The 21,838-nt window shown below is 38.7% G+C and overlaps 2 protein-coding genes across 16 annotated transcripts in view; both read left to right on the top strand.

Annotated features, from left to right (window-relative positions):
* The window catches only part of TCF12 (transcription factor 12), a 143,315-nt gene that overhangs the window by 3,855 nt on the left and 117,622 nt on the right, over positions 1-21,838 (top strand). The window lies entirely within an intron of this gene.
* TEX9 (testis expressed 9) overlaps positions 1-21,838 on the top strand; it is a 119,095-nt gene that overhangs the window by 95,485 nt on the left and 1,772 nt on the right. The gene's annotated exons all lie outside the window — the stretch shown is intronic.

Below are 21,838 nucleotides of genomic sequence, written 5' to 3'. Positions count from 1 at the left end.
ACTGTGTTTTAATTTTCCTGTACAGCTTGATGTGGAGTTGCAAGTATATGCCATTTTTCTTTGGGAAATGAATATGGCTGCAAACAGGAAGCTTCCCTAGGCTTTCTAATTTCCTAGAAAATAGCAGCTGCAAGCAGCTGCAATTGTACCATAGTATACACAGTTTTCTGAAGCAGAGTTATGGAAGCAGAGAATGACAATCTGTTTTCAGCATATAAATGTGAGAGGCTTATTTTATTGAAATATATACCATATTCATGATATAATCTTAAACATATATTTTGAGAGGTTTGTCTATAATTTCAAAATGTCTAGATTTCATGTTCACAAGTAACCCTCACGTCTGTGTCCTTCCTGTTAAATATTAATGTAAATCTTCTGGATCTCAGTAGTGGTTTTGTGCTTTGTGCTCAATTTGTTAAAACCTGTTACATGAACCTGAATGGAATTGTCTCTTTCAAAAACCTATAATCTAAAACTGAGGCTTGACAAAATCTTCCATTAGTTGAATTTTACGTGCATGTGAGAGACATTAATTTTTTAACTTGTTGCAAATAATTTGCAGTCACATGAAGTAAGTTTGGAATCCTGTACACATTTATATCAGAATAAGTCACACGGAACTCAGTGACTACTTAAAAAAGTCAACATGGAAGATTGTGGCTGTAAAATTTACTAGAGACATTACAGTTCAGTTATCATCGACAGAAAACTTCCATCATTTGTGTCTTGCTGATGGTGAAATAAGTGCTGCTACTAAGAAGAGCCCTGATAGATCCGTCCAAAAGCATATCATGTCCAGCATCCTGTTCTCACAGTGACCAACAAGATGCTTATGGGAAGCCTGCAAGCAAGACCCAAGTCTATTGGGTCTATTGCCTCGGACAGTGGAGGCAGAACATAACCACCATAGCTAGTAGACATTGACATTCATATTAATGAATTTGTTTAATCTACTTTCAATGCCACCCAAATTGGAGGGCATGGCTACCTCTTGTGGGAGCAATTCCATAGTATAACTCTATGCTGTGTGAAGCATTTTTTTTTGTCTCTCCTGAATCCTCCAACATTCAACTTCATTGGATGGTTGCAGCTTCTAGTATTATGAGAGAGGGAGAAAAACTTCCAATCTGCTTTCACTACATCATACATAAACTCTATCATGCCCCCTTAATCCTCCCCCCACCACAAAACTAAAAAGCCCCAGGTGGTGTAACTTTTCGTCATGGAGTTGTTCCAGCCCCTTTATTATTTTGGTTGCCTTTTTCTGAAAAAAATCCAGCTCTAAAATAACTTTTTTCTGAGGTGAGGCAACCATAATACAGATCACATAATACTAATTCTGTTATGACTATGCTGGCTGGCTGTAGATTTCCAAGCCCAATTCAAAGTGCTGGTTTTAACCCATAAAACTCTTTATGGCTCAGGATCCAAATATATTCTGGAATGCCTCGCCTCTCTTCTGTTGTTTCTATAAAATGCCATTCTGTCTTTCTATGTGTCTTCACCAGTCTGGATGATTTGTACTAAGGTCTAAGGATCTACTGTCTGCTTGTGTGAAGCTTGCCATTTGCTTCACAGACAGTAGCTTGTATTTGATGACTGGGCTTCTTAGCTTGAATACTCAGACAGTCTTACCTGGTTAATGGGATCAATTCCAGTTTGTTTTGGAAGTACTTAGTCCCTACCTTGCTTTCAGTCTGTGTGCAGCAGGAGTGAAGATACTTTTTCAGTCCCCGGGGGCTGCTGTTCTCTTGTGGCAGCTTTTGGCGGCCACTTGTCCCCCTTAAGGGATCAGAGGCAAAAGTGGGTGGAGAAGTGGGTACAACTCTTAAGTAGGCCGCATTGCAGCCATGCAAATGTCAAAAGCCTTTAAACACCTGTAGGCATTAACACAGGTCAAAGGCACATTCCAGCCAGGACAACGAATTTGAAGAGGATGCAGGGCTGATGAGGGGGATGGCCTTGGGGCCAGAGCAAAATATTTGGACCCAGCGTCTGAGAATTTCCTCCCTGGCATAGACACTGCCTCAATCTATAGATGATTCATCCCCAGTTGTACTTCCGGGCTTGTTACTGTTACCATGATGTGATAATGATACACTTACTGGGATTTCATGAATATTTGCAGCACATTCCCTTCGCAGGGAATCAGCAGTTGGATGTTGGCTTCCTGGGGCCTTCCTGGGTTTCTGTAGGTGTGGGTTTTCTTCAAGGGGAAGGGTTTATTACAGAGATATGGAAGGAAATGCCATCAGTATGCTCATGGCATGCAGTTGTGTCTCAGATGGCAAGTTTCTTTCTTTATGGCAGATGCCACATGAATGGTTCTTATAAAAATATTGTTGCTTGTGTTTTGCTTCCTGATGTTTAATCACTGATAAATTGTTTTAGGTCTTGTTAGCCCTCTTGAGCTTCTCTGGGGAAATGCAGGCTATAAGGATATATATTACATATATGTGTGCGCACACTCACACACACAAACTGAATCCACATAAGGGTGGCTGATGTGGTCTAAACTAAAGTAGTGAAATTACATCAGTGATGGCATTAGCCTCTCCTGCTTGTTTGCTTGTTAGATGTAAGGCGTGTCTGGAGTCACACTCATTTTGGAACAGCAGGCAATGGCAGTGTATAGAAACACACTTTAATGAATGAAATCTGGGAAGAAGGCTGTAACATTCTTTCTTGGGGGTGGGGTCAAGCTAGTGGCAACTGTTCATGACATCATAGCATTGAGGCTTGACTGTTGCAGTTGGCTTGATGGAGTGGCACTTTATGCACTGTTTGGGAGCTGTATTTGATACAGACCAGAGTATCATTGCTTTCTGCAGTATCAGTTGATGTCAGTAATGTGGATTTTTTTTTGGGGGGGGGGTTGTTCTGCCCAGAATGAATGCAGATCTGATTTAGTGTATTTCCCCCCCTAAATATCTATTTTTCAATTTGATTCTAAATATCTGGAAACATTTTCTAGTAGCCAAAAGTAATTGAGATACTTGTTTAGAAAATAGATAGATAGATAGATAGATAGATAGATAGATAGATAGTGCACTTAGTGGTTTAAGTGTTGTATTCAAAGCTCTGCTTAGAAATTGTTTCTGTTGGGGTGTTTAGAAATATTTCAAAATGGCAATTAGAGTATTAGAGTTTAAGAAAAATGTGAAGATGTTAAGAACCCGTAAGTTGCTGACTTAAATCATACCTGAACAGCTAAAGATGTAATATAATATTCCTGGAAATTTTGGTATCACTGAGAAATTTTTTTCTTCTTCTGGGGGCTGAAAACCAGAAATGTATACATTACTTTGTTAGCTAACCTTCACTAAAAATATATATAACTTACCGAGAATATTCAATTATACTAGCATATTTATGACATTTACAGAGCAATCCGTTGCATGTTTACTGAAAAGGAAGACCTGCTCTGTTTAGTGGTGAGTGTACATAGGATTGTAGCCTCAAAAGTATAGTGTCTTGGGCTGCAATCCTGTACCCACATAGCTGGCAGTAAACTCCATTGAATTCAGTGGGGTTTACTTCTGAGTAGACATGTATAGGCTTCTTGTTAGTTTTGTAGCAGGATGTTTATGTAGTAAAGGGATGTGGGTGGCGCTGTGGTCTAAACTACTGAGCCTCTTGGGCTTGCAGATCGGAAAGTCAGCAGTTTGAATCCATGCAATGGTGAGCTCCTGTTGCTCTGTCCTAGCTTCTGCCAACCTAGCAGTTCAAAAGCACATGACTGCAAGTAAATAAATAGGTACCGCTGCAGCGGGGAGGTAAACAGCATTTCCGTGTGCTCTGGCACTTGTCACTGTGTCCTGTTACACCAGAAGCAGTTTAATCATATCGGCCACATGACCTGGAAAGCTGTTTAAATCAAAAGAAGGCAAAGATCAATTTGCAAACAGCAAAGGGATGGTAGTATGAAGATGGCAGCACCTCTAGGTATAGAGATGCATATTGGACTTGAATGTTGCATGTGTCTGTAGTAAACACAAACTCTCATGCTCTAAGGTTGTAGAATAAAAAAGTACTCATATACCATTCAGTTTGAGTAAGGAAAACCTTGCTTTAAAAAGTATCTCATTTATTTTTTTTAAATGCCAAATATATTTTTTCCACCAAAATGTCATATTTTTAAACTAGAAAAACAGGGGTGGGTGGGAAGGCCTAGGAAAAAAGTCCTGTTACTCCCCACCCCAATTTCAGGGTTTGCCATTTTGTATGCAATCTAATATACTTAGGCGGAGATTATTTCCTAGTTGGCTTGCTGTGCCCCAGAGATTCTGCAGCAAAGTGGCAGTTGGATCATCTGGGAACTGGGAGAGAAGCATGTAACATTTTCGTTCCCTCAGCACCTCGTGCATCTGCCACTAGGGCTGAGGCAGATAGAAACATGGGCAGCAACCACCCAGTGGGAAGTCGTGATCTGTGTGGAACTGACTTCTAGCTGCTTCAGCCATCAGTACTAGGCCAGGAGATTGCAGAATGGCATTTGTTGTAACATACAGAACAAGGGGATTTAATAAAAACACACCTTTGTCTGCTGTAGTTTCTATTGTGTCAATGTTTATTTCATTTAAATACATGGTAAGCCATCTCAAGAACTTCAGTTAGTAAGTGGGGTATACTTAATAATATAAATATAAATATAAATATACACATGCTTCCTATGAATAGTCACCTGAAACAGCTAGGCACAACTTTACTATTCAGTTTTTCTTTTATCCATCCCTGCTACCTTCTGTGACTTTATTCATATTATGAGTGAATTTTTAGGTCTCCATGTTTATATGTCAATAAGTGGTTTTTATCTCATGCTCCTCTGAAGAAAGGCATGATATAAGTGTTTTAAATATGAGTGATGTGTTTGTTTGTTGTGTTAAAAATGTTATGAGACATTGCATTCTAAAAGTAGGTGGAATTTCTAGCCTACAATAATTGGTTGCTGGGAGCAAATTATATTGGTGCATCATTCTTCACTTCAATTCCTAGTTACTGCCTGTGAGTAGTATCTGACAAGCAAAACATGGACTTGGCTTTTACAAGCTGAAGAAAGCACAATATTCTCTGTGTGCTACTGTAATCTTCAGATTGACAGCAGGCTCACATAAATTTTCTGTTCCCTGGAAGTTTGCCAAGGGTGGGCTGGCTTCTGAAGCCATCAACAAACTTCTATTATGATGGGACTTGCAAATTTTTTTAACACGTTTTTACTGTGGGTTAAAAATGTGATTGTTGGTTTGCATTGTATCTACATAATACTTGATGATAACAGCTAGTTCTTGTTTCATCTTTGAATATTGTATTTATGGCTTTTTTAGTTTAATATATTTATAAATGTTAAAGTTTAAAAAACTGCAATGGGGATTGCCTTGGAACCATAAATAATCTGTTCTATATTAATTGGAGGAAGAGAATGGGTATAATAATTATAGTAGGACAAATTCTTTGTTTATTTTGGCTTTTGAAACTTGGGTTTTGAGTTGCATCTGACACTTTAAGGAAGTACTTGAACCTGATATTGTGTCTAATGTCATGAGGTCTCTGGGAGACCTTTAGGTGGGTCTTCATTATTTTTCTGGAGAATTCAGTGGTTGTCTTTTTAGAAAGCATTTAAAGCAGTGGTAGCTAAACTGCAGCCCTCCAGATATTGTTGAACTCCTAATTGCCATCCGTCCCAGCCATTACGGCCAATGGTCAGCGATGCTGAGAGCTGTAGTCCAGCAACATCTGGAGTGCCATTGATTAGACATACCTTTTAGAGAGATCTTGGGTTGTGCTGAGCATTTCCGTGGGAAAATTTAAAGAGTTGTAGATAAGCCAACTTGATACCGTGTCAAAAGATAAAAACGAGTCTGTCTGCCTCTAACCCTTGTCTTTTCTTGGTGATGAATGCCGCTTATGACTCAGCCACTACAGTGGTACTTCAGGTCTGTGCGTGCGCGGGTTGCGATTCGCCGCTTCCGTGCATGTACGTGATGTCATTTTGACAGTCTGCGCATGCGCGAGCGGAGAAACCCAGAAGTAACGCGTTCCATTACTTCCGGGTTGCCGCGGAGCACAACCTGAAAGCACTCAACCTGAAGCAACTTCAACCCGAGGTATGACTGTATTAGTAATTGCTTCACTCTCTAGTCTAGTGTAAGATAGCATGCATCAGTTTCTAACTTTGCACATATTCTTTTGAAAGTTTAGTTTATCTTAGCATTTTGTGAGTGACACAGTGATTTTTGGCTAATCGTAATGGTCAGTTTCTTTTCTTGCAGCAAGGATGAGATAATTGATGATTTTATGACTTGAATGAATGTTTTGTATCTCTACATTTAGAAAACAAAGCTGTGGTTACAAACACAACATTCAAAAGCATAAAGGACATACTTTTGGTGAAGATGTTAACTGAATACTAAGGAAAAGAAACAAAACAAGCTTTTGTTACATTTTATAATGTGGCACTATGTATGAGCTAGCCATGCTTCTAAATGTATCCAATTTTTAGAACTTGTTAGGTTTTTACATGTTGTGGGGATTGTATGGGAGCTGTGCTGAAGGAAGAAAAGTCTTAACATTTTCTAAATAAAACAGAAAAGTTCCATTATCTGCTAGGTCCAAGGGTTCCTTTTGATCATACTATCAAGCTTATCTGGATTTGTAGGCGCACTGGTTTTTTAAAGGATTTGAGTAATTTTAATATCTTTGCTGTTTTTTTGCGTGATAACCAGCCTTATATAACCAATGTGCTTGAAGTTTGATTAATACACGAAAGGGTTAATGCCACAGAGTAAGCTGTCTTGCCAGGCTTAGCTAGGTCACTCCCCCTCACTTTGAGAGGAAGGTAATCAAGTCCTTTGTTCTCCTTCTGTCTACTTGAAAAGCTCAAGGTGATGTGGTATAAACTGATTGCTCCCAAGTTCAGACCGCATGGCTTTTACAAGCTATTATTGAGTTCTATGCCAATAATTCAGAAACTTTCACCACTGTAACTAAGCCAAGTTTTACCGACTCTCTTTCTTACTGATGTATGGAAAAGCACATGAACCAGACCTGCAAAGAGTTTGTAAGTAAATCATTTTTAACTTACTAAACATGTGGTCTTATTCTATGCTAGAGGAAGAGGATAATTTTGGAAGGAACTCGCAGGGGCATTTTGAAAGGTCTAATGGCCTATATTTCCATGATTTCCTTTGCTGCATATTTTCATAGAATTGTAGAGTTGGAAGGGATCCAAGGGTCATCTAGTCCAACCCCCTGTGATGCAGGACTCTTAGCTAAGCATCCATGGCAGATGGCCATCCAAACTCTGTTTAAAAACCTTCAAGGAAGGAGAGACTAACACCTCTTGTAGGAGTCTGTTCCACTGCTGAACAGCTGTTACTGTCAGAAAGTTTTTCCCTTCTTGTAATTTGAAACCATTGGATTGAGTCATCCCCTCCAGAGCAGGAGAAAACAAGCATGCTCCCTCTTTCATGAGACAGTCCTTAAGATATTTGAAGATGACTATCATTTCTCCTCTCAGCCTCCTCTTTAGCCTGGAAAAGTGGAGAGTTGAGAGGAGAATGATAGTATGTTTAGCCTGGAAATACCCAGCTCCTTCAAGCACTCCTCGTAAGGCTTAGTTTCCAGACCCTTGATCATCTTGGTTGCCCTTCTCTGCATATGTTCCATCTTGTCAATATCCAATCTGTTCAGGTCATTTTGAATTCTGACAGTCTTCTGCAGCATTAGCTACCCCTCCCAGTTTGCTGTCATCTGAAAATTGGATGAACATCCCCTCAATTCCTTCATCCAAGTCATTTATAAAGATGTTGAACAACAATGGGCCCAGGACAGAACCCTGCAGCACCCTACTTGTCACTATTTCCCAGGATTATGAGGAACCATTAATGAGTAATTATTGGGTTTGGTCAGTCAACCAGCTACAGATCCACCTAACAGTCACCTTACTCAACCCACATTTTACCAGTTTCCTCATGAGAATATCATGGGGGAATTTGTCAAAAGCCTTACTGAAATCAAGATACACTATGTCCACAGCATTTCCCTGATCCACCAAGTTTGTAATTTCATCATTCCTTTCCTAAATGCTCACAGACTGACAGCTGGATTATCCGTTCTAGGACCTTCCATGGTATTAATGTCAAACTCACAGGTCGGAAGTTACCTGGGTCTTCCTTTTTCCGTTTTTTGAAGATTTGATTTTAAATCTCTGCTCAGGTTCTCTCGACAAAGAGTACTTGTCCCAAACCTAGGTATTGGCATCCAAGGAATTCTCCTTTTATATACCTTCTTATTTTCCTTGCCAACCAACAGTTTTTGAATTTAACTTGAATTTAATTTTATCACTATTGTTGTTTTTATTCTTTTAAATCTATTTTTGCAGTATCGTAAAACATCTAGAATGTCTAATGAGACAAGTGGGTGATGTATAAGCATAAAGTGCTGCTCTGCTTTAAGGAAGGGGCCTGGGGAAATTAAAAGTTTGTTTCAAATGTGCTTGTTGCAGGATAGCACTATTGCAATGGCATTATGTGTGTTGCTTCACAAGAATGTTGGCTCATTTTGTCAGGAAAGGAAGGCTAGAACAAAGCACACTTGAAAGTTCCCACCAACGCCCCCCGGGCCATCTTTTAAATGGATGTGGGAATGTCTCTCACTACACTGGTACAAGACCTCCAGAAATCTTCCTTATATAGAGCCATATGTCATATGCAAATGCTGTAAAAAATTGTTGATTAATGACCTCACCTTGAAAGTTATTTTGCAGCTCCTGCTAATGGAGATGTGATAATAAATTGAAATTGACAGCTGCCTATTTCAAGTGATAAAATTGACTGCTAAAATTTAAGATTCTTTCTTTGGAGCCTCTGAGATCAGAGATGTTTCAATATGACACACTTTCTGGTGGCATATGCAGTGACAAGAAAAGGCTCCAACTTTAAAAAGTGCTGAATTTTGCCTGCAAATTAAGAATCTTAGGATTGTGCTCCTAGTTTTCCTTCCTTTGCAGCCATTCATTGAATATGAATGTGATACCATACCTGGGAAATGTGGCGGTACTTCACCCCAAGCAACCTGGCAGCCCAACCTCCAATGCCTGATGGGCCTAAATAGGATTGTGGCAGTTGTGATTGGTGGGGTGGTACAGGTAGGGTGGCATTGCTCTTTTCCCTTCTAAACACTGAGTGTCTTCAGTTCTTCAGAGGGAGAGCTGTGGGGAGTTCAGTGTGTTGTGACATGCTGCCAATCCAACACGTCTGTCACCATTCCTGCAGTGTAGTGAGCTTCCTGTGACTCCCTTTCAGTAACAGGCAGCAATGCTTAGTGTTCAGAAGCAACAGTGCCCTACCTGCGTGCCATACTCAGTACTACCAACCAGTGGCATGGAAGTTCCTCACCAGTGCTGTAGATGTCCCTCTTAAATTATATCTTATAAACATCTCAAAAGTGTGTCTTTACGAGTTCAGGTTTATCATATCCAGTGACATCCCTAAGTTCCAGCAGATCCTGCAATAGAAGCTGGATTTTACCTTTTAGAGCCCTAAAAGGTCTTGATTTAACACTGTTGCCAACCCAAGTCATCCTGTCAGTTGAGATGCTAGAGGGCCCTCAACGGGTGTGATCTTGGACAGGAGCTGTTTGGGCTATAAACTGGAACTGTCTCTTCCAGCTCCTACTTTATGGGAGTCTCTCCCAGTGAAGCTTGCTGATATCTGTTCAACACTGTGGACCTTTATAAAACCGGTCAAAACTGGCTTATTTACCTTATGTTTTGTTTGTATTTAATTGTTACTGTTCTTGTTCTACAATAAAAGGGTTGGAATTTGAGAATAATATGCATTTTGTATATTTTGCATAGGTGTTTTATTCTAGGGCATAGAATATTTTTTTCAGGCACCTTTTCCAGCCAGCTAATATTACCATAACGCAGAAGATTCATGTTAATACAACAATTGAGGAGTCTTTCTTCAAGTTACAATTAACCTTATTATATTAAACTGAAAACATGAAATTTAGACATTAATACTTATAAACCTTGTTACAGTTAAATGTAATCAAATGAATTTATATGCTTGATCAATATTATATGCATATATTCTTTTATAAGGTCATGGTGTTTAAAACGTTTGCAGCCGAGTAGGCACAACAAACTGCTTGTCAGGTGGGAAAAATATTCCCAAATCAATTTCCTCTGGAAAACAGCCTTGTCCATTGTTATCTTCTGAAGTTAATGGATTAAATTCACTTTGACAGTTGGAGACATGTACCAGTGTCTTGCCTGTGGCCATGATCTAATAATCATGGATATGGTAACAAGTTGTCTAAAGATTCTGTGATCAAGGTGTTGTTGGGTTTGATTTTGACAAATGTGCTTGCAAAAACGAGATTTGGCTAATAAGAATGTATTGCTCGCTTTTTATTCTACATAAAAGAGGAGTGGTGGTGGAACAAGTCTTAAAAAATCAAGGGATTGACTCAGTGGATTGGATCCAGATTCCAGATTAAGTCAGTTGTAATTCAATCCCGTTGAAATCTTCTAACTTAGCCTGGATCCAGCCTAATGAGTTCTCCTTAGCTTGTTATTGGGGGATGAAGTTTAGAGGCAGAAGAAGTCTCATTTAATGACACTGTGAGCCAAGAATGACCAGAAAGTAGGTGGAAAAAGTGAAAGACATTGCACACAGTTGACCTTTTAATAGAGAGAGGGAGAGATTAATGATTTGGAAGATGCCTCCATGGTAACTTAAAAGTGGTGGAATCGCATTGGAAGTGAAGTTGGGACAACTGTCCAACTGCTTCTTGGGATTAACCACATCCGCTTCTTAGTGTGCATCTCTCATTTAATTTATAATACTTTCTTTAACAATATGAAAGAACTCAAACATTTTAAGAGAATAGCAACTTACTGGTAACTTTCAAATCTGTTAATAGACCAGGTATTTTCTATAGGTATATTTTCTATAGTTTGTATAGTCAGCTTCATTTTACACAAATTCTGAAGCCATATTGCTGTTATGGAAATGGGTGAGATTTTTTTTTGCCTTTTATAAAGTAAATGTTATAGTAGGGTTTCCGTTCCGCAAATGCTTCTGTGAATTCACAAAAGCCATGGTATCTCAAAACTAAGCAAGTATGTGAGGATTGTTCATAGGTGAGAATATCAAAAGCCAGCTTTCATAATGACTTTTACTTGGTTGCAGTGCTGTTCTTTTGATTAGTGATAAAATCAGTAATTGTCACTGATTTACTGTCTGTGATCCTGTGTAGAGAAACATATGTGTCTGCTTTCTAAAAAAGCTGCCTCCCAGATCTCAACTGGTTCCCCCCGATGGTGAGATTCTTAAATGCTATAACTCGTATGTGAAGAGTTAAGTGAAAATTATTAAATTTTGTTCTGTTTGGCTCAATAGTTGCATGGTTTCTTACATATGTTCCATAACTTGTACAGTTAACTCCTGCCCTCACTACCTGTCCCAGCTCTACTGTCTCAAGTAGAATTATCATTGATAAACCAATAAATTAGATGACTAGTTTCAGTCTTGTCAGATAAACAGCATTTTAGAATCTGTGGTGAGTTTCTTTTTCTATGAATGCCCTAGCATGGGTAATTATAGAGAGGGCATATTCAATACCTATTTTTGGTAGGTGGCGCTGCCTCTAGGTATGTAGAAATGAAAGGATCCACCTTCAGTTATAGGTCCCTCCTTGCATTTTTTTCCTCTTTTCCTTTTTTTTAAATAAATTTGCATTCTAATTTTTTTTTCTTTTACACCTGTATGTATATGATATGTTAAAAACCTTGGTGGGAAATACAAACTTAAAAAATATGTGTCTGGTGAGCCACCGTCTCAGCTTTCCTAATGTGAATTAAATTCTGCTATTTTAAAGAATAACATTTCCTTTTCATTACACTAGTGCTCTACATTTGTATTTGGGGCTTTTGTAGTACTGTTACTTTTCATATTGCTTCCAACTTGCTTAATCCACAGTTATTGCATAATTGTTCTTGATATTATTTTTTTCACTTGTTTTGGAAAACAAATCCCCGTACTCTAACTTGACCTTGAGAGTCACCAGTAAATAAAGTCAGTTCATAAAGCTGTTGGCAATATTATCCTGACTGTCACTTTCCCCTCATGTCTTTTGCAAAGGCCTCGGCGATTACCGTTATGCATTAAATTCTAACAGTGTAACTTTATTTCATAATTCAAAATACCCTCCCTCAAAATTGTGTTACATGTTTTGTCATGGTTACAGTTAGACACTTACTGTAACTACCGTATTTTTCCGTGTATAAGACTAGGTTTCCCCCCTAAAAAAATGATATCCAAGATTTGGGGGCGTATTATACATGGATAGATCCCCCCCCATTTTCTGAAAACAGAGTCCCCCAAAATAGGGGGCGTCTTATACATGGGGGCATCTTACAGACGGAAAAATATGGCATATTGCTTTGCTGGTACCTTTTCTATAAATGCAATCTACAGTAATAATAGTTATAGCTATAGGATGAATGTATGTGGGAAATAGAATGTAAAATATTTGAAATTTGACTACATCAGATGGGGGTGAATGGCTTCTAGTCCTTTTAACACTAGAAAGGATTTGGCATGCACCACATTTCAGCACATCTATCTTGGTGTCAGTGTTACTCCAACCTCACACTTGTGTTAGTTATGTATGGCACTGGAGTAGCTTTGAATTGGGTTAACTTGCTGTTGAGTTTCAGGACAAAGCCATGGTAGTAAGTAAATGTATTTTGATGAACACAGTCCTTGCACAGCTGCCTAGTCACTGCTAATGTTACCTTGTGTGGCATGCATGATTTTTATACTAAAATGCATAGGAAGCCAGTTGGAAGGTGCTCACATGACACAGAAAATACACCACAGAAGTAATAATTCAGCATTATAATAGTTAAGCTTCCAGGTTCTGAGCAGAAGCAGGAGTCCTTTTTAAAGAATGATAAGTTCTATGGGTATAAAATGTCTTTACAGTGCCACTGTTTGCTAGATCTGTTAAACTACCAAAGATATAAAGTATGGTCCCCTAGATTTAGAAATATTTATATTGTACATTTTACAGTGTTAGCTTCCTATAATTGGTTTTAGTTGAGTACCAACCCCCATTCACATTTTTAAAACCAACCTTTATGGAGATTTTACATGAGTTTGAAAGTAAAAATAAATTTAATAGCTGGTTTTAAAGGCAAACTCCACTACAGATGAATCTCAAGGGGTGTCCGCAGCACTGTCCTATCCTGTTGTGTTGGATTAGTTTCCATTAGTAAGGTTTGAGGATGTGGACAAGGTGCTTGGATTGGTATTTCTGGATCCTTTGCTGTCTCTTGAGGCTAAGGTGACCTCAGTGGCATGAAATGCCTTCCATTGGCTTTGGCTGGTGGCCCAGCTTGTGCCCCTGTCTGGTCAGGAATAGCCTAACTACTGTTGTCTATACTCTGGTAACCTCTAGGTTAGATTAATGCAATGTGTTATACGTAGGGCTGCCTCTGGAGACAGTTCAGAAACTTCAGCTGGTACAGCCAGGTTGCTCACCAGGACAAGATAGTTTGAGCATACAACCGCAATCCTGTTAGGCATCAGATGAAAACATTGCTCTTCAACCAGGCTCATTAACATCCTATATCCTTTTAAATGTGTTGATGGAAGGGGGGTTATTTGTTTGCTTTGTTTTTATTATTATTTTGTTTTTATCTTGTGAGCAGCCCTGAGATCCACAGATGAAGGGTGGTATACAAATTTAAGAAATAGTAATAATAATAAAGCTAATGTTTGTTGAAACAAGCCGTAGTTAACTAACTGTGGTTAATCAAAAATGGAAGTGAAGGTTTCCAATTTCCTCCTTCTAACTGCACTGGAAGAGGCAAGGAACAGTACATGAACCAGAGTCTTTCTGCATCTATTTTTTGTCACCATAAACCATGGTTTTAGCCAAAGCAGAGTAACACCAAAGAGTGCAGTCTGATCTATAGATTTCAACTTAGGGTTTGTGTGGCTTAAAGCTCACCATGGCTTACTGGACTTGATTGAGAGTGTATAAATATTATTACCTATATTATCAATCTTAAAATAGCCATGTAAGTAAGAGATGTCAAGATTACTTCCACTTCTTTGTTGCAATTGGACTTCCAAAAGCTAAGAACGTACAGTCGTACCTCGTTTTGTGGCTGGGATCCATTCCAGAGCCCTAGCCGAAAAGGACGCAGGGCAAAGTGCTGTGTCTGCGCATGTGCGTGGAGTGGAGTGGTTTGCGTTTCTGTGCATGCGTGAAGCGCAGTTTAGCGCTTCTGTGCATGTGCGAGTGGCAAACCCGGAAGTAACTCATTCCGGTACTTCTGGGTTTGCTGCAGACATTCGCCGGGATGGATGCTAGACAAGGTGGATGTTCGCGGAGGCATTACTGTAGTAGCTTACTTAAGGCAAGGTGAGATCTAATACGGATTCCTTGGCTCATGCTGCTACTGCTAAAATTACAACATTGTCTTTACTGAATAATGTTACTGTGTAACATTTCCCAGTTCTGATTTCTCTACCCTAATGTTGATTAATCACAAAACTACAAGTTTGTACTGAAATTTAGCATGTTTTGGTTTAAGCAAAACACATAAAAAAAATTATGATTTTCATTTATAACAAATAAACATTTCAGCAAAAAAGGAAACAATTCTTAGATATCAATCTTCGACTTCCCTCCCCCTTTCTGTGGTTCCATAAATTTGTTCTCTTTCTTTCCCCCTGCATATCCCAATTAAGTCTGTTTATTCTTTAAGCAATATGTATATCTTGCTCTACAAGTTTAGCATGAATAGCATTCACCCTGATATGTGTGGCCTCTTCTTTCATGGAATGAAATGTTGATTAAGGTGTTTCCTTTTTAGTGTTACAGTATGCCATATTGCAAGTTGCTGACAAAGTTATAATTTTTTTTGTCTAATGACAAAAAAACCAGCTGAGATTTAGCTCCTGTATGTATTATTGGAGAGTCCAGAAATAGGTTTCATGCAACAAGTTTCAGATCTCCTGAATAAACTACATTTCTCTCCAAGTTTAACTACCAGCAGAGATGGAGAACAAATAAAGAACCTAAGCAAGGAATTTAGTAAGAACACACCATGACTTTTTAACCAGTGGGTGGTATTCAGCTAAGTTTTACTCAGAGTAAACAAACTGCAATTAATGAACATGTCTAAGGTAGAGCCATTAATTTCAGTGAGTCTGCTCAGGATAAAACTTAGTTGAATACCATCCAATGTTTTTATTCAGTTTTAAACAATTTCTCATAGAACAAAAGCACATACATGTACACTGAACAGACAGTGATCAGTCCTTTAAACAATGCAAGAATGGGAAGCTAGGGAATCAGTCCAGTCACACCACTTGGAGCTGTAAAGCAAGTCCTGTCAGTTAGTACTTCCTCATGAAAATTCATATAAATACAAAGCCCAAATATCAGACAATTTTCCTTCCAGTTGCTGCTGTTGGGTTGCTTTCTCATATGCAGCTGATGTTGAGAAATCTTCTAAGCACTGCACAGTCAGTAGTGGAGAGCATTCTTCCAGGTTTTTGTCACCATCAATACATGCAGAGTCCAATCTCTGCTTCTCTATCAAGTTCTGGAAGAGGTGTGGTGGATCCAATATTTCTGAAAATTATTTTTGTTGTATTAAGTGCAATCTGAGATCTGAAGAAGTCAATTGCACAGACACCAGAATATCCTTCCATTGCCACTCATGCATCGGTTATTCCAAATGTTCATTCCATTCCTCTCATCCACGTAAATCAAAGTTGGTTTTGTCAATTAGAGCTTTATATAGAAATAACAGATTTTGAAAGATGTGTTGAGGTGATCAGATATTCCAATAACTCAAGGAACTCAGCTGCACTAAGGGCCTCAGGATGAAGCAGGGTAGTCAAGAGATACTTTAATTGAACAGGAGGACAAAGGGGTTGCTGGGGGTTTTTTTGGTATCTTGAGAAAGGAAAGAATTCTACATGCTGACCCACTGATGGATCACATGTGTTGAGGCCCCCTCCCTCCAAATTTTCTTGACACTTCTACAAAGTGTTGTAAAGGATTGTATAGCAGTGTGTTTTTTGTGTTGCTGACAGGGTAGGTAGAATGACGTTTCCCCTTACATGCATGGATCCAAGAGCATTCAATCCTCAGAGTGGAGTCAAATAAAAGAATTACAGTATAAGGTTGTGCAGGAACAGCATCAGCTGGTGGCAGCCATTGCTACTTTTGAATGCTAAGCAATAAGCAGACCCTGAAGTACATTTTGAAGTCAAGAGAATGCAAAGCCCTCCGCCAGTTGCATTTTTTAAAGTAAAAATCTTGGAGAAGAAGAGTTCCTACAAAAACTTGCAAAAGAGATGCACTAGCAATGTCATTGCGGTATATATAGGGGAGAATGTTTGTTTTAAGCAGAGTCACTCTGCTGCAGAAGCTGAGGGGCAGGTTGGTCCATCTGTCTAAATCTGTGGTCAATCAGGCAAGTATCTTTCCATACTCAGAGTATAACTCCGTCTTCCATCTGGGTGAATGAACCACCAGCCAACTTGTTTGCACTGAGTATTTGTCCTATCCCAGGGGTTTTTAACCAATGTGCCGTGGCACCCTGGGGTGCCTTGAATGACTCATCGGGGTGCTGCAGTCAACACTAGCCTCTTTCCCTCTTTCCTTTTCTCTGATGCCCTCTTGCATCTGCCTCCCAAAGGCTTGCACAGCTGTTTATGGCATCAGCCCTGGCTATAAGTTCCACAGGCAAATGGTGCCTCTGGGAGGCACCCCTCTTTGGGGCAAGGAGGGGCAGCTCAGAGACCAGGGATGGCAGCGGTAGCTTCCCGGAGGACTCCCAAAGAGAGTCGAGAGGAGAGGAGGCTGAGAGAACACTCCACAAGGGAGGGTGTTCAAAAAGGGGTGAGGGGCTGCTGGCTGCATGCAAGGGGTGACATAACTGGGCTCCTGAGCCCAATAGGGGTTCTGCAGAAAGAATGTAGTTGGTTAAGGGAGCTGTGGACTCAAAAAGGTTGAAAACCTCTATCCTATCCTATCTGTGTTCTGGACACTCACAGCCTCACATGTGTTTGATGAAGAAAGCTAGATGAGGAGCTTTAACTGGGAGGTGTTACATCACACATGGAGCTACTGTATATTAAAATTATATTATATTACTAAAATTTGTAACTGCTGTTTCATTGCATATCACCTTGAGATGATTGTAAAAGGTGATTACAGGTGAATAATAAAGCACAAAGCCAAATGTATATAATATTGTATTGGCTTGATAGGAAAAATCTGAAGACGCATCGCTGCCACGGTTCCCCCCCCCCCTTGCATTTTTAATCTTTTAAAATGCTAACTTGGCTGTTCTGAGTTCATACATATTTAAGCCATGATAACTCAAGCTGCTGAAGATGCTGATTCACAAATATTTCTTTATATCTGTTTCTTGAAAACTGCATGGTGTAGTCAAAACTTTATATTATACTGAAGGATACCAATATTCATTCTGTTGTGCTTAATTTTATTTTTTAATTGTTTGTTATACATGCGTGCACACACACCCCATATTTAACCCGTTTTTTTGAACCCCAAATCAAGAAATCAATATTTTAAATATCAAACAGAACAACCTTGATATTTTATTAAATATTCAAGTCACTGGCATAGCAACCCCCGCCAGTGCCTGGGGCAACAAGGTGGTTGTGGTGGTGGTGGTGGTGGTGCACGGGCAGCAGTGGAACATGCCCCACCAACACCCGAGATCACCCAATACTCGAGTTGTTGAACTCTCCTCTACAAAAAAAACATTCTATCATGTAACAGCAAGCTATTATGCTGCTTTGGAACACACATTTGTAAAAGAAAAGTCTTACTAGCTTTCTAACGAAATGGCTGGAGTAACTGATATTATACTTTGAAGTCTTGTTTACTCTTTTATGTTCTGCTCCAAGAATTGGTATCCTAATTACAACCCAATAGGGCATGTATTTACAAAATATATTTTTAAAAATGTGATCCCATTGAGATCCCAATATAAAATTTTGCAGGTAGCTCCTAAAAATAACCAATAATACATTTTTGACATTTTTATTCATACTAAATTTTTTAAATCACTTTTTTAAATTGTAAATTTTGTAACTGAACTTTAAAATTTAAAGTAAGTCAATCGTATGACATATCACATTAAAGCCCATGAAGTTCTGAAGAGAGTGGTATTTTTAGTTTTGAAATATCTCAATTCTGGGCTGTGCTTTTGACATTTGTGTGTAGTCAGGCAAGGCCAAAATTGTCATTCTTTTGAATTTTCAAACCCCCATAACTTCAAACGAGATGAAACGAAATTTTTATTTTTTAGATTTAAACTTAGTTTTGATAATTCAGCAAGTGTACAAAATATTAAGAAAATTGGGTGACGTGGTAAAAAAAAATTGGATCCCTTGATATGGAATGACCCAAGCATCTTATTTTCCTCTTACCCTATGTTTGCTATTCTTTTTTTTTTAAGAAATGAAGGGCCAACAGTTCTTAAGGTTCAGTTATATTTTTTGGAATGGCAAAAAATATAATAATTGTAATGACTGGAGTTTCTTCTGCTGCTACGAGATATGGTCCATCAATGTATGTCTGTAGGACCTACTTTTATATATATTTAGAAAGGCTATATTTGTCTTAGGTGATAATTACATGAAAAATTCAGAGGATAGTTCCTTTGGTGTCTGTGGTGCTAGGACATTGTTATTATTATTGGTCTATGAGAACTTATGCTGTCAGGTTGTCTACTGCTGGAGAAGAGTTTCATCTTCTGTATTTATTTTATTTAAAATATTTATTTGTGACTCTCAGATGAGCTAACAAAGAATCACATAAAAATACCGTAACATCCCACAAATCACAGTATGAAGCTAAAACAGCAGCATAGAAGAACAAAACGAACTTGAAAGGCCTGGGCAAGTAAAAACATTGTAATGTAATGCTGGAAAGAAAGTGAAGGCAGCACCTGGCAGAACTCTGGGAACTGTGTCACACATGCAGGGTGAAAAGGCCTGTCTTTGGTCCCCTACGCTTTTGTTTTGGATGATGTGGAGGTATGGAGCCAGGAGTTGTTGTATCCTAAAAGTTGAGGTCTGAAGGTGTCTGATATAGCTCCACCTGACTGGAAGGTGCCTTGAGAATCTTATATATGTTCTCTCCATTTTTTGGGAAAAGGATGAGTTGGGTACAAATATAAGAATTCTTAGGTAGAAGAGGAAAATTGATGTTTTGTTTGACTGACACCACTGTCTATTCTATGAACAGTGTCTCACAACTGTTTTCGCCTTAAAAGGAACTGCCGCATGCTGCACTTGTTTGTTTGCTATTTTGAATTCAGGCATCGTATTAGTCGCCTGAATGATTAAGGGATACTGCAGTGGGAGTGTTTATTAGCATTCTAATACTTTACAATTACATTGCTAATACAATTAAAGCATTGTGGCTTTGAAGTTAATTACTTGGACACTGATTAATGCACATATAGGTCTCCTTCCAAAAATTGCTTCCACGCGTGAATGTAATGCACTGGGAATGATGTTGGGTCTAACCAGAAAATCTCAACCTTAATGGTTATATAAATGCTTATGTAAATATTTTATAGAATTACTCAGCACACGCAGAGAGAAAAGGAACTAGTCTCACAGTTGCCAAACAATCTCCCACTAGTTATGTCAGAAATTTTGTTACCCTTACGTGAACTAGTGTTTTAAATAAATATTTGCGAGCTTATATAGCTGGCCTCCCCAGGTAGCTTAAACTGGTAAGCAGAAGAGCTTATTTATTGCATTTATATCCCACCTTTCCCCCCCAAAAGCACATGATTCACCCCTCCTCAATCCCTACAACAACCCTGTGAGGTAGCTTAAGAGGCTGTGATTGGCCCAAGGTCACCCAGTGAGCTTCATGACTGAGTGGGGATTTGAACTGATCTCCCAGGTCCTGGTTCAAATCTCTTATCCCAACACCACACTGGCTCCCTAGAGTACTTCTGCTATGGGGCAGCTTTATAAATTAAGTAGGTAAATAAATAGGGGAAAGCAAAATGTCACATAGAGAAGGATCTGAAATATTTCCCTTGAAGCATGAATATTTTTTTTTCTGGATTGTTTAATTTTATATTTTAATGTGTTGTAAACCGCTTTGAGATTTTTCCTTAAAATATAAAGCAGAATAGAAATGAAATGATAAATATAAAAAAAACTTTATTGCAAAAATAGACATTCCATTGTGGCGACCACAACCAAGGTTTAAGATCCATTTGGTCTGAGTTTCTAACACTGCCAAGGAGCATTGCGATATCAGTAAATTTGACAGCCAGGTTAAGAGAGCTGGCATGAAGTGGAGCACTTTTTAGATGCCAAGAAAGCATTTGACAATGTCTCCTGGGACTTTTATCTTTAAGGTTTTGGAATATATGGGTTGTGGAAACACTTTTATAAAAGGAGTTAAGGTAATATATACTGATCAATCAGCAAAATTGATAATAAATAATGTATTGACAGAGAATTGTAAAATAACTAAAGGAGCTAGATAATGTTGCCCGCTGTCACCTTTATTGTTTATAACAGTTTTATAAGTTTTGGCGCAAAGAATAAGATGTAATCAAGAAATTAAAGGTATAAGGGTGGGAGAGAAACAATATAAATTAATTTTGCAGATGACGTGGTGGTATCTGTAAAGGAACCAATAGAGTCAATTCCAAAAGCACTGGAAGAGATAAAAAAAATGGAGAAACCGCAGGTCTTAAAATTAATAAAGAAAAAACCAAACTTCTGGTAAGAAATATGAATGATGAGAGTAAAAATACATTACAAAGTTTATCAGGCTTAAAGATTGAAAAGATGATTAAATATCTGGGTGTGTGGTTAATAGCATTGCTTAAGAATGTATATAGTTTACAGAAGAATCCCTGCTTACGCAGGGTTAGTGTTCCCAACTGCCTCATGCATAAGTGCCTTCTGTTCCCGGCCTAGTCCTCTTTCGGCACTGACCAGTGTTAAAAACCCAGATATATCATCTAATCGCCAAATAGCACATTAAACCTAGGTTACGGTTGCCACAGTGGAATGTCCAGGGCCTTCCCCGCCCCAAAGAGGTTTGTTGTTGTTATTAATTTCATTTCTGTACCGCTTTATATTTAAAATTACAAATCCTAAAGCAGTTTGCAACATATTAAAACATCAAATAAAACAATCCAGAATAAAACAAATTCGAGCTTCAAGGAAAATATTTCAGATCTTTCTCTAAGTGACATTTGTTTTCCCCTGGCACCAACCTGGCACCCAGAGATCTCCACATGGTTGCAGTTGGACTGTGCCAGACACAAAATGTGCCTGGTTAATTTCTAGCACTGACACTGAAAATGGTGTGTGTGTGTTGTTCGCGCATGAGTGGGGAGGGGCCTGTATGTCAGAAAATGCATGTGAGGTGGTTCTTCTGACCACATACCTGTGTGAAAAGTCTGTAGGAGGGTCAAGTTTTATTACAAACTAGTGTACTACAGAATTGGGAACAGAATTAGGTTTGCTAGAGAATCATTTTTAAAGAAAACTGGACTAGTGCAAGTGCTGCTAATTAGACATGGAGGTGGGTGTAATCACAAAATAGTACAATTTCCTAACATTTGAGTGACCACATCTAATATCTGTAATCAAAAGGGGATGATAACTGCATTAAAATGTCCGCCTCCCTCTCCCTCTTTCAGATATTTACTGTATTAATAAACAAGTAGTAATTGGTGCCTCACCAAGTGTAAGTTGAGTTTTTTTGTTTTGTCTGC

Source organism: Podarcis cretensis (assembly GCF_951804945.1).
Source record: "Podarcis cretensis genome assembly, chromosome: 14".
In the NCBI taxonomy this organism is placed as follows: domain Eukaryota; kingdom Metazoa; phylum Chordata; class Lepidosauria; order Squamata; family Lacertidae; genus Podarcis; species Podarcis cretensis.
The sequence above is the reverse complement of the archived record's forward strand: the minus strand, read 5'-3'. Positions and strand labels throughout refer to the sequence as shown.